At 38.2% G+C, this 14,063-nt stretch overlaps 1 protein-coding gene and 1 non-coding gene across 9 annotated transcripts in view; both read left to right on the top strand.

The window, feature by feature from the left end:
• Positions 1 to 14,063, top strand: part of CDC42BPA (CDC42 binding protein kinase alpha) — a 426,736-nt gene that overhangs the window by 28,953 nt on the left and 383,720 nt on the right. The gene's annotated exons all lie outside the window — the stretch shown is intronic.
• LOC118849354 lies at positions 13,107 to 13,240 on the top strand. The gene has a single exon (XR_005010401.1). It is a non-coding gene; the product is annotated as a U6atac minor spliceosomal RNA (small nuclear RNA).

Genomic DNA, 14,063 nt, shown 5'->3' with positions numbered 1-14,063 from the left:
ATACAGCTAGTAAGTGTGTCAAGTGTCCGAGGCTGAATTTGAACTCAGGTCCTCCTGACTCCAGGGCCAGTGCTCTACTCAGTGCGCCTCCTAGCTGTCCCTCCTTTACTTCCTTCTTGATTATTTTATGGTTAGATTTATTTAGGTCTGAGAGGGATTAACTAACTGAAGTCCCCCACTAGTATAGTTTTACTGTCTATTTCCTTCTGTACCTCACTTAACTTTTCCTTTAAGAATTTGGATACTATGCTATTGGGTACATACATTTTAAATATTGATTACCTATGGTTCATTATCTATGGTACCTTTTAACAAAATGTAGTTTCCTTGATTTTCTCTTTTAATTAGGTCTCTTTTTGCTTTTGCTTTGTCTGAGATGATGATTGGTTCCTCTACCATTTTTTTTTTGATTAAAGCATAATAAATTATACTTCAGCCCCTTTCTATTTCCAGTGTGTTTTTTTGTAAACAACATGTTGTTGAATTCCAGTTTCTAATCCATTCTGCTCTCTTCTGTTTTATGGGTAATCTCATGCCATTCACATTCAGAGTTATGAATACTAACTGTATTTCCCTCCATCATATTCTCTTCTGTTAATCCTTATTTTTTTTGCTCTGTCCCCTCCTTAAGATTGGATACTAATATTAGCTATAATATTCCTGGGAATTTTCACTTTGATATTTTTCGGGGGTGACTGGTGGATTCTTTTAATTTATTTTTTGCCCTCTGATTCTAAATATCTGGGCAGTTTTCTTTTATAATTCTTGTAGCATTATGTCTAGATTCTTTCCTTTTTTCTTTTTCCATGGCTTTCAGGTAGTCTAATAATTCTTAAATTATCTCTTCTTGATCTGTCTTCCAGGTTAGTTGTTTTTCCTATGAGATATTTCACATTTTCTTTTGTTTTCCAGTGTTTTGACTTTGTTTTATTGTTTCTTAATGTCTCATGGAATCATCTTCCACCGATTCTCATTCTTAAGGAGTTATTCAATTTTTTTGTATCTTTTACTATTTGACTAATTCTGATATTTAAGGAATAATTTTCTTCAGCATTTTTTTGTGCCTCTTTTATCAAGCTGTTAATCTCACAGAGGTCTTATTTCCCCAATTTTTCCTTTCCATTCTTATTTGAATTTTAAAATGAAAATTCTTGCTCTTTTTTATTTCTTTCTTTAGATTTTTCTAGGAATTCTTGTTGGGCTTATGCCCAACTTGAATTTTTATTTGAGGATTTGTTTGTAGATATTTTAAAGTTATTGTTCTCTGAGTTTTTGTCTTGAGCTTCCCTATCACCTTGGGACCTTTTTATGGTCAATTTCTTTTTTTTTTTGTTTTCTCATTTTTCTAGTCTGTTTCTTGAGTTGGACTTTATATTAGAGTTGGGCTCTTCTCACTTCTGGGTGTAAGGGGATGTTTGGTCTGTGCTTCTGTATTTTATGTCCTGCTGCTTTTACAGCATGGTCAGGGGGCCTTTATGTTTTTGGTGGTTCCAACATGGTGGGATTCATGGAGAGGCGTCTTTAATCCCCTCCTGGTCTGCACTCTGTTCTCATGACTGGGACTACTTCTCATTGCCTTGTAACTCGGTGATGGGCTATAGATTTGCCAAACGGCATCCAGTCCTATACCTAGTTCTAGTAGAGGGGGTTGCCTGGATTTCTTTGTGTCCTAAATGTTCAGTTCTCTTACTGTTCACGGGCACTGGGCTGCTCCCCAACTCTGATGCTGGTGCTGCTTCCAGTGGACTGCACTGTTCCTGGCTATTCCCAAGCCTAGTGTCTGTAGACCTCTTTCTGTCTTCCTAAGCTGTTGTTGGCTAGGGAAATTCCTCATGGTGACTTTTTTTTAGGGGGGGGTGGACTTTCCTGACCAGAATTTGGTTTGGTGTGCTTTTTTAGGTTGTTGTGGAGGGAGTGTGTTGAGAGAACATGGCAAAAATGCTAGCTTTACTTTTTCCTCTTTATTCTACCCTTGCCCCAAAAGATCTTTACATATCTTTGCTCATCCGTAGAGTTGGTTTTGCTTTAGACTAATCCTTCCTTTAAATTATCCTCCCACTAATGTCCCCTTCTCCCATTTCTCTGTTGAGTAAGATATGTTTTAGTGCCCAGTTCTGTGTGTGTGTATGTATGTATGTATGTATGTGTATTCTTCCCTCATCAGATGAGTGAGGTTCAAGTCCCCTCCACCATCCTCTCCTTCTATATTTGTATAAATGTCTACTAATTCTTCCTGATCATGTGAGATAATTTCCCCTAACTTTCCTTTCCCTTTTCCTCCGCTCTTTCTGTTTTCCTCTTAAGATCATCAAACTATAACAGAATCACTCCCCACCCTTCTATCTAATTAGATTCCCTCTATAACCCCTGCTGATGATATGGTTCAGTGAAGAAACATGTGTCTTCTCTCCATATTAGAATGTAAGCAGCTTATCTTTGTTTAGTTAGTCCCTTATCATTCATATTTACGTTTTTATGTTTCTCTTAACTCCTGTGTTTGAACTTCAAAGTTTCTACATGGCTCTGGTTTTCTATCAGGAATTCTTGGAAATCCTCTATGTCATTAAAGTTCCATTTTCCCCCTTTAGGATTATATTCAGTTTTGCTTGTGTAACAATAGTTTGGCTAGCAGCTGCTGTAGGGGAGTAAGACTCAGTAAGACCAGCAACAAGAGCTGCCAGCACAGGTTCTTTTGATCTGCTTTAGTAAGGAAAGTAACTTTAAGAGGTTAACAATCTCACTTTAATCACACATACAAATCTAACTCATTTAGATCAGGAGGAAAAGCCAGCCACCTGAACTTCAGAGCAAATAGAAACAAATTACAAACATCAACAGACCAACCTAGTCTGGTAACCATAGTTACCAGAGTTTAACAAAGTCCCAACATCTGGATTTACAAGCCGGGGGGCTCTTAACAACGGCTGCCCAGAGTCTCTTCAAGTCACACACCACTCTTCCAGTGAATGAGAGTCCCAAGGAAAAACGCTGAGTTTATATATCCATTCCAGGTCAAAGGGCATCACAGCATGGGAATCAAACCCATGTGACCTAAAAGTGTTACAAACATGCAACTCAAACCTGTGTGGCCTAAAAGCCTCTGGTGTCACAAACATGTGACTCAAACCCATGCAAACCAGGCTTTCCCTTGAGGCAAGGAGGTCATCAGAGACTCCTGGTCCAATCAAAGAAACAAAGGCCAGACTCTTTAAGGGCACTTGATTAAGTAAGTGCTAAAAGAGAAAACAGTAAAAGAAAGTCCCACCTTAATTACTGATACAGCTTGTTAGTTATTCTTGGTTAGTAGCCTATTTATACTTTGCCTTCCGGAGTGTGGTTCCAAGCTGTCTGCTCCTTCATGGTTGTGTCATTGTACATTGTACATGAATAATTTAGAATTCGAATTTAGACTGGTCAAGAACGTAGAGTTATAATTGTTCTTTCTTTTTAGCCAATTTCAAAAGGATATCCTTCTCAGAGACCCCTCCCAGATCTCTGCCTCCCCTAGCACCAGGAACATCCTGGGATATTTCTGTGGTCCCTCTCTCTCTCCTTGTTCCTCCCTTCCCAGCTGATGAGCCCCCAAATTGTGAGAAACATACTTAATCCAGGAATAAATAGTACTCTTGGAGAGCCAGGAAGGTTTTCATTATATTTATTTTACACATTCCTTTGAACAAATGGGTAGCTCCCTTAAATGGAGTACAGGGGCCCAGACAAATGAAATGCTTTTTATACTGTTCACATTCAGATTTCCAGCCTGCCTCTTATTGGCTGGGCACTTCAGAGTTCACAACCTGAAAAACACCTAGACCCCCTCCCTCCCCCCGCCATGTGGGTCTCCACTCCAGTTTACATTTCACCTTTTCTTTATACCTTACTTAGTAAAGGAAGCACAAGTCATAGATTCTTCAGAGGAATCCCCTAATAGATAAGAGGCCTATCTATCCAGGATGTTTCAAGCTTCCTTCACCATTAACATAAGAAGAGTAATGAAATTCTCCTCTGTCCTTTGAATTTTATGGATCTTATCTAAAGTATAAGGAAGGAGTTTTATTCAAATAAGCAGGCACCCACATCCTTGTCTAGTTAAGTGTTAATCAACATACCAAGATTTTCTAATCCATTCATTTTCCACTCTTCAACAAATAAATACACAAGATTTTCTGGCATATGACATATTTTCTGTGGAAATAAAAGTTGGGTTCATTTCTTACATGTGTTTCTCCATTTTAATTTGTGTCCCACGTAGCTAGATGACTTGTTTTCCCTGTCTGTGTTAAATACAATCTGTTTGACTAATTTTATTAGCTTTACATTAGATTACATAAAAACTGAAAAGCTTTGGTTGTTCAGAATTTAAAAGGTTATATCCAGTGCTCTGGTTTCCTTATAAAGGTTTTACCTTATGAATTTACTTTTGGTTTTGTTTTTAATAATTCCCATTATGATCAAGAACATTGTGACCAGAGTGTCCAGGGAAGAAGGAAGGGCCATGATCTTAATAGGATTTTATTGAGCCAGTCTCTAACCAGAGAATGACAAAACAGCAGGCCTGAGACAAAGAACTAGTAATTAGGTAGTGGTGTAACTAATTAGTTTCCTTAGGAGGAACAGATTTGCTAATCAGGAATTCTCCTGATCTGAATTCCACCTTGTTGAAGTGAAGACAAAGATTATGTACATAAACCACAAATGGGAAGGAAGGAGGAAAAGTGGATTACAAACTATTGTTCCCAGGGCCTGAGTGGTTTCCCATGACAAACCTGCAAATGGAAGACAGTACAACAATTCTGGAATCCTGTGGCAGCAATATTGCTTGAGTCCTTGGGGGTCATTACTTGGTGGGTCACAAGACCAGAGTTCTGTGACTGGAACAGGTCCTACAGTCTTTGATTTGCTTCACTTCAGGTAAGCAGGCACAAGGATGCCGGTGATTGTGAGCCTTGTCAAAGTTTGACCAGTTCAAGTCGCATTGTGAGCTCTCTGACAAAACAGGCAATTCTGAAAAAAAAAATTCAATCTATTAATATATTCATTACAGATTTCATATTGATGATTCAAAAAATCAGAAATCTCTTCACAAGGCCAAGGTATCCCACTGCATTGGGGGCCATCTCCACTTTTCCTAATCTGTATCTTGCTACCAAACCCAGATGGCTCTGGAGGAGAAAGTGAGGCTGTTGACTTTGCACAGCCCTCCTCACTTAAATCCAATTCACTTGCAAATCATGGCATCACCTTTTTATTGTTGAGATCCTCTTCAAAAACAAAAGACAAACAACAAGAAGTCAATGGTAGAGATCTTTGTGTCTGAGTTAATTAAGAATCAGAAAAACTTTAGGTAATTAATTTAGACAAAATTACAATAATCAATGGCAGTTAAATTCGTAATTCAGCCACATTCAAGCTTACATAGGCTTTTTCATCAGCTGGCGGGGTAACAACTAACATAACATTGTTTTAATGAGCAAATGTTTTCTGGGTTACAAACTAATTTTAAAAAGGAACTTTTGGGAATATAATCCCCATTGTTTTGAGGGCCTATGCTCTTGTTTGATAGTCCATAAATGATGAATAGCAAATTTTGGGAAATATATTAGAAACCCTTCTAGAACAATGGACTATAAAGAAGTAATATTTTAAGTAACATTTTGTAGATTACATTATTATGACTCCGTGTGGAAAAAGGAAGTAAGCAGTTACTAGATTTTAAGGCAACCAGCATTTATTAAGCATCTATTAGGTATATGCCAGGAACTTTGCTGTAGAGAAAAACACACACATTTATGGATAGCCCATGAATTACTTATCACTACTATCAATGCAACAACTTGAAAGAAAATCCGCTTACAAAGTGTTTTTTTATGCATAAAGTAAGCTGTTTGGCTTTCAGAGGTCATTGGCCGTTTAGGTATAAAAATGTCAATTTATGTACTGAAAGATAGTTTCATACAGATGGCTAATATACATTTCAATGGAATTCTAATTCCAGTTCCATATACTTTTTGACAAATGAGGGTTCTGCTTTTCATAATCACCTTTTTTCACCTTGTAAGAAACAAGTGCTTTACCAAGAACTCCACATGGCCATTAGTGAATTCAGGAAAAAGATTTTTATTTAACATTTTTGTGAACAGGTAACCTGGCAGGCACACCTGTGGTGCAAAAAATATAATCTTTTATCTTTCTGTCAGGAGCACAAATCCTTCCTCGTGTTCACCATTGACTGGGTATTGCAGAGTCTGTAGCCTATCTGAAAAGGTCCCCGTGTGGGTCTCCATCCCTGATTACATTTCCCATTTCCACATCTCATGTGCTGTATTATTCTTTATACTTTTTAGAGCAATCCTAACTCAGGATGTCTGCATCACTCAGATTTTACGCTCTCCATAGCATGAGAAAGGAGTTTTCTCAATTCATGAGAGAGTTGAACCTGGGATGTCTGTGTCTCCACTGCCATTAACATAAGTAAAGTCCCACTACTCAAAATAGTGTTGTGGCTGAAGGGGCTTCATCCTTAATGAAGTTGCATCCTGCCTTTGAAGTTGTTGACACAGGAAAAAGGCATTCTAAGAGAATAAAAAAGTGAATGTCTGCTCTCAGTCTCTGAACTACACATTTTCAACCAGTTTGTTTCCTGAAGTAACTGAGACAGTTTCTGACCAGTATGACTCCTTAGGTTTCGCAAATTATGTAACACATGATTTCTGGAGAAACCAAAGTTCACTCATCCCTTACAACTTGTAGTTTTGAAAGACTATAAAATGTAACTAGTTCATTCAATAAGATTTTGATCTGATGTTAAAGAAAAAGAAAAAAAAATTCCTAAGAATTCTAATGCCCCAAATTGAAATAAATTGACTTAGGAGAAAATGGATTCTGCAACCTCTTATTAGAAGATTTCAAGTAGAGAATGGAAACTTTGTTTGGTATATAACAGAAAGATTTTATTTTTTCTGGTAAGAATTGGGCTAGAATTGGCTGCTGAAAGGCTTCCAAACAGCAAAGTTCTGTGATTATGAGGAACAAGGTAAAAGGAGTAGTACTCTAGTAGAGGCCCAAATTATATATTATTTAGAAAACTCCTCTACCGAATGGATATAAGTTCTTAGTCTAAAGGATTTGATTAAACACCCACTAGATCCAGCTCTAAGATTCAGCTTAACTGAATTATAAAATTTAACCATGTATACTACATGTGAGGCATAGTAGATTCAAAGGCACTAATATGAAACTGTCCTTATCCTCAAGGAGCTTACATTTCATTGTGAAATAAAACACGTACACATTAAGGGGGGCAGGCAGGTGGTGTAGTGGTTAGAGTGCCAGGCCTGGAGTCAGGAAGACTCATCTTCCTGAGTTCAAATCTGGTCTCAGACACTTAGTGGCTGCTGTGTGACCCTGGGCAAGTCACTCAATCCTGTTTGCATGAGTTCCTTATCTATAAAATGAGCTGGGGAAGGAAATGGCAAACCACTCCGGCATCTTTGCCAAGAAAACCCCAAATGGGGTCACCAAGAGTCAGACATAACTGAAAATGACTGAACAACAACAACACAGATAAGAAAAAAACAATGTAAATTTGAGAAAGGGAATGGCCTAATAGTAGAGTATAAGTTGGGGAAGGCTTTATGGAAGAGTAGCCACCTGAGCAAGCCTTGAAGGAAAGATAAAGGATTCCAGAAGTGAGGAGAAGAGGGGGATAAGTGCATTTCTAGCATAAAAGACAGGTTGTATTAATGCATAGAAATGGAGTGTATAGTTGGCAAAAAACTAACCAGCTTAGCCAGAACATGAAGTACAGGAAGGAGAATACAAAAGTTATAAGCTGGACAACAAGGTGGAGCTATGTTAAAAAATGGCAAATGTGTTGAGGTAGACAAAATACAATTTAAAATGTCAAATAGCGTTTTATGAACTGGACAAATATAAACTTCCATTTCTCATGTATCTCTCAATATTAAATTTGAATAATTCAATTAAATTCAACATACATTATTAAGCAACTACTTAATGTTCCTACCACTGTGCTGGGGTGAAACAATTCCTATCATCAAGAAGCTTAAATCGAATGAGAATGGGAGGAAAATATATGCACAGATAAGTACATAAATGGTAGCATTGAGGGTGTGTGTGTGGGTGTGTGTGTGTGTGTGTGACATCTTTGGGAAAGGAATCAGAAGAAAGAAGCTTTAGGTGGGAGATAACACTAGTTAATCAGAACAGAGCAATTAGATCAGACAATAATTAATCTAGGATTAATGCAGGATTATTTGCAGTTGAACTTAAGTATATATATCAACTTTCCTTTTATTCATTTACCACTAGGTTTAGGAGAGACTCTCAGGGAACATGTATAAAAACGATAATATAAAAATAAGTTTTATTAATTTCCTTTTGTCATTTCCAGTCACTTCTGGAAATGCCTCCTGTTTGCCTCCTTTCCTCTTGCCAATTGGACCATCTTTTGTGACAAAGAAGAATAATTTAGCAAAAACACTTGATTCAGTGACCATGCTTGTGTACAACTTTCTATCTAGGATGCACTCTTTTCGCACCTCTGCTTCTGGTTTCCCTCAGGGTTTATCTCAAGCATCATCTTCTTTAGGAGACCTTTCCTGGTCCTCTCAATTGCCAGTAGTGCCTTTTTGATCACTTTGTATCTGTTTTGTTTATACTTATATATGTATATGTTATTTTCCCCATTACAACATAAATTTCTTGAGGGCTAGGATTGTGTTTTGCTTTTGTCTTTGTATTCTCTTTACCTCAAAGAGTACCTGGTGCATAGTAAGTGCTTACTTAATAAATGCTTGTTGATTGGTTGTTGATAAGAGGAAGGTCTGTTTAAATTATCTGTTCTTTTCGAGGATTGGTTTTTTTAATAGTTTTTTTGGTTCTATTTATTTCACTTTATTAGTTAATACAAACCTTTACCGTGTTTCTTTGAATTTCTTTTTGTGAAATAATATTCTATTACATTCACGTACCATGGCTTATTTAACCTTTACCTAATCAATCAAAAAATTCAATCAAGGATTTTAAAAAATTAAATGCCATTGTCATTTACATGCCAGGAAACAAAACTTATAGAAAACAGACTTATTACATAAGTTTTTAAACACAGAATCCAGTCCCTGTTTGTCCCAAACAACTTTTCCACAGAAAATGTATGTAGCATTTTTGAGGTGACTGTAGAATAGATTTGAAAAAGAGTAGGTTTGAGGTTAATATAAGAAGGTAGGAAAAATAGAAACAAAGAGAATAAAGAGAAATTTTTTGATTAGAATAATCTAGAAATTTTAAGAGTTGTTTGAACCTTAGGATCTAGATTCCGGTTCTCTTTCTGTAATTTACTATTTGTAAGACCTTTGACAAGTAAGTCATTTGACCTTTCAGTATTTATTTCTTCATTTGTAAATTGGAGATGATAACTTACAGACTCCAACTCACAGACTTGTTAGGATCAGATTGAAAAAGCCAGTGAAAAGGCATAGAGATGAAAGATGAAGGTCATGTTTAAGGAACTGCAAAAAGACCACTGTAGCTGGATTGTAGAGGGGAGTAAAGAGTAAGAAGGTGGGAAAAGTTGGAAGGGGCCAAGTTATGAAGAGCTTTAAATGAAAAATAGAGAAATGCTTATGTGTATATATTGGAACCTGGAAGTAATTGGAAGCCTGTGGAGTTCATTGAGGGGGGTGAGGAAGGGAGGAAAGGTGGGATGGGAGATGAGGTGACATGATAGTGATTGCATGGACTTGCCAGTTTTCTTCTAACACTCCTCTCAGGAATGCCCGTGATGCATGTATAGATTAGTCTCGTTAAAATTTTATGTAGAGAGGAAGGTCAGTAGTTTTGGATGTTATTTTCATTTTTTAAGGTATTAATAAGATTGAAGAATTCCTTCCTGGCTTTCCCCACTCCTGTCCATTCCTCCCTCCCTACCCGCCCCCCCCCCCCCAATCTTCCTTCAAGATAAGTTTTGAATTGAACCTTCAGTGTCTTCAAATTTGTGATTCTACCAGACCTCCTTTATTTACATTTGGCTATTCTTGTTTCTTCAGTGCCATTTCTCTATCTTCTGTAAGCATATCCTCTTCTGTGATATTAGAGGCTAAGTATGACTTCTCTGTGCTGGTAGTGAAAAAAGTTTGTTATAAAAGTCTTGGAAGATATTTTCTGTCTTCTGTTTGTTGGCCTTCTAGTTTCCTTAAACATTCTCATGAAAACTAATGTGTGAGGTAGTGAGAAAATAAAGTGTGAAGGCTTCACAGGGAATATGTGTGTGTATATATATATATATATATATATATATATATATATATATATATATATATATATATATATGTATTTGTATCTAAAATGTTTGAGAATCAATATTTAGAGAAAAGGGAAATGTGATAAATTTGAGTCTGTGGGAATCTGATTATTTAGCCTTTAGGAATGTCTTTCTCCCCCTCCTTTTTAGATTTATAGATGTCACCTCAGCCGTGAGTGGAATACAAGGTTGTGAAAGCTTCCCTGTGAATAACTCAGGCAAGGCAATATTCAAATAGAGATAGTACAAATTTAGTTAGGATGTGAACCTTACCAGGCCTAAGTTTTGTTTTCTTGTAAATCATATGATTTCGGGGAAACCAGATAATATTCCCCTCTCCCCCTCCCCTAGCCTACTTACAAACTGCCATCTTAGCATTAAAGTTTCACTATAAGGTGATTCTGTAGTTTCTGTGCTTTTATTGGGTAAAAACTTATTCCTAGTTGGATTGTGAGGCCACTTGTCTCCACAAAAGGGGACAGGGATCCAGCCTCTGCGGTGGGATTTCTTATAATCTTTTGTACAAGGGTATATATCTCTCTGTTTGCCTTCTCTCCCTGGCCTCTCTTCACTGCTTCTGCCCTGGTAGTGAAAGATGCCCAATTCTCGTGAGACTTGATCAAATAAAGCTTCTGGTTTTTTTTCTGCCTTGAGAAACCAAGACACCTCTGTTTTTTTTTTTAACTTGAGTCAGTGGTCTTTTGACCCAAATACTAATAACCATGCTTTCTTTAAACTGGCTTCACCTTCTGTTTCTCTCTCCTTTGTGAGCTGTTACTCCTCATAATCTTTTGCTTTTTTTTTTTTTTAAGGAAAAAAACATCCATTTTATTGAGTTACACCCAGCTGGGCTGCAAACATGACACCATCACAAGCTTCCCTGGGCAACCTCCCCCACCCCCCATGTGCACATTGGGCAGAGACTGCAATGTCTGCCACATTGGCATGTCAAAGGTGGTGAGGGATGGGGGCCAGGATCCACCTGGAAGGTGCTGAAGTTGGCAGTGTGGCTTGGGATCTGGAGGGGGCAAGGATCAATAGAGGCCAGCAGCATTGAACCCCCTCCTCTCTCCATCTGCCTCAAGACCCTGCCCTCCTGGGCCTTCTCTGGACTTCTCACCTCATGACTTCTGGCTGACTTTCCCTCACCTCCTGCTCCCATTTCTTCAGGCCCAGGCTCACTTCCCTCCAAGTCAGCCTCTCCTCTGTTCTAGGATCCCCCTCCCTCCCTACTAAGGCAGCCGAAGATGGAGTTTGGCTTCCCAGGAACGGTGGCTAGGATGTGGGCAGAGTCCTGACTAGTCTTGGCTGCTGGGGACAGTGTCACTGGCTCTCCTGGCTAGGCAATGCCTGTCACTCAGGAAACTGCTCTCCCTCAGCCCTCGTGGTCAAGGCTAGAGGCTTGGGCCTCCAGGATAGAGAAGGGGCTCAAAAGCCAGGCAAGAGAAACAAGCAGAGATGGGGGCAGGGGTGGGCTGTAGCCCCTGGCTCTCTGAGTCTGGTCTCTGGGTGCCTCCCTCAAGTCTTGCAGTCTCCAGGTCAGCCGTGGGACTCCTTCGCCAGGCAGGGTCCCGCCATGGTGCTGTCCACCTGGCCCAGTGAAATGTAACAGTGTGAACAAGTAAGGCCAAGGGCTTGGGTCCCCTCCCTCCCGCCTGTCCTAGACCTGGAGCAGAGGAGGATTTGGGCCATGCTGGCTTTCTTCTTGGGATCACTGGGCTACACAGTGGTCTCCTGATCCTCTCTCTGGATCAACTGGTAGTGCTGACAGTTTTCTAGATAGCCGGCCAGGTCAGTGTCCTGGGCCTTCCCAGCCTGCTGCCTTGGTGTATCACCCTGCAGATCAGTCTTCATGAGTGAAGCTCCTGCCTCCACAATGCTGTCTTTTTTTCTGTAAAATTTTATGTACAGGCTATATCAGTGTTGCTGTTTGCTGCCCTATCTCTCCATTTGGCAAGAAAATCACATCTTAGCTTATTAAGGCAATTTTTACATTCTTTTGGTCCCTTTTATTGCAACTAATTGACATTGGTTAAACTTCCATATGAAATTGCTGTAATAATTGTTGATATCACCTTATCTATCTATATCCCATCTTTTGGTATCAGTAACTCATTTTAACAGGTCACATTGGAGCTATTTTAATTGTATATCTTATAACTCTGTATTACTTTTGATGTTACTCCAGCAAGTGAATTGTCTACGCAAATAGATGATTTGGGAATGATTTCTGTATTATACTTTATCAGTCAGTCCTCACTCTGTAGTGGTTATCAGATTTTTTTCATCTAGTACCTCCCCCCCCCAAAAAAAATAAAAATAAAAAAATCCTCCAATCTACTTATTTTTGGTCTCGGTTTTGTAATCTTAAACCTCTTGAATCAAGGAAGGTCAAAAGGGTCAAGTGCCAATCAGGAGAGAATCAGGGCAGGGAGTTACTGGATCAGTCAGATTCTTGTAGTTGGAAGGCAAGGCCTCATCCATTCCTGAGATGATAGGGAAAGGAACAGAACTAGGACTAAAAGAAAGTTAACGTTTATAATATTCACTGCAAAACAAAAATATGACTTATTATTATCTTGGTTTGGGAACTGTTAGAGCTTGTGCACTGCTCCTATGGCCATCAGGAACAATAGTATTAAAATGTATATTTCACATATATATTTTTTAAAAAAAGAACACTTCATCCCACAGTCAGGCCTTAGAGTAGTGCTGTAGTGGAAGAAACTCTGTCTTAGGGAACATTTTGTTAAAAAATAAATTGCCTTTTTAATTTTTGCTGAAGGACATAGTTGAAAGGAGAGGTTAGCACTCCCTTTGATAACAGTGGAAGAGATCCTAGAGGCCTTTATAATTCAGTTACTGTTGAGGGAATGCCATCTATTTGATGGACTCCAACCATATTAAAAAAATTTTTTTGGAGGGGCAGAGGAAAAGGTAACTTTGAATTTAAGGTCAGAAGACCTTGGTTTGAATTCTATTTTTCCTACCTATGTGACCCTTTGGCAAGTTATTTAATCTTCAGAGCCTCAGATACCTTATCTGTAAAATGAAGGGATGAACCAGATGATCTATAAGGTCTTTAGAACTCAATTTTGTTCTATTCAATCAACTATTTGTATGCAAATTTTGTATTAGTACATTTGTGGATTATTGTGTATTAGCATATTTGTGAATTATTTTGAATTCTTTTTCTTTCAGCATTTATCTGGGTTTCCAGTTGATGATAGAATGTAACCAGGAAGGGATCTGGTGAAAGTACTAGATGGTAAACATACTGTGTAGTTATGTGCATGCCTGTGTATCTGCATGAATGTGGATTTCTGTTGCATAGCAAAGTCTATTGTGCATAGGGTTTATGTTAGTTAGCCTTCTGCTTTATTACTACAGATGATAGTATCATAGGATCATAGATTTAGAGCTGGAAGACCTAGAAGGCCATCAAGTTCAACTTTCTCTTTTTACAGACAGGAAGGCACAGAGAGGTTTAAGTGACTTTGCTGAGTAGTGTAACATAGCAAGTATCTGAGATAGAATTTGAATGTAGGCTTTCCTGACTGTAAGTCCAGTATGAATCACTTTCATAATGATAAAAATTAATTTGTTGCAATGTTAGTGTTAGATTACTTTCTGGAAGTTTCTTTTTGGTCATTTAAATAATAGGGAAAATTAATTATTTTTGTTTTACCTTGTATGAACAACTTGTATTTTTTCACATTTTCCCTCATATAAATCAGCATAA

The sequence above is a fragment of the Trichosurus vulpecula genome, chromosome 4, assembly GCF_011100635.1.
Source record: "Trichosurus vulpecula isolate mTriVul1 chromosome 4, mTriVul1.pri, whole genome shotgun sequence".
NCBI classification, from domain to species: Eukaryota; Metazoa; Chordata; class Mammalia; order Diprotodontia; family Phalangeridae; genus Trichosurus; species Trichosurus vulpecula.
Note: the sequence above shows the minus strand (reverse complement) of the source record. Positions and strands in the feature narration are given on the sequence as shown.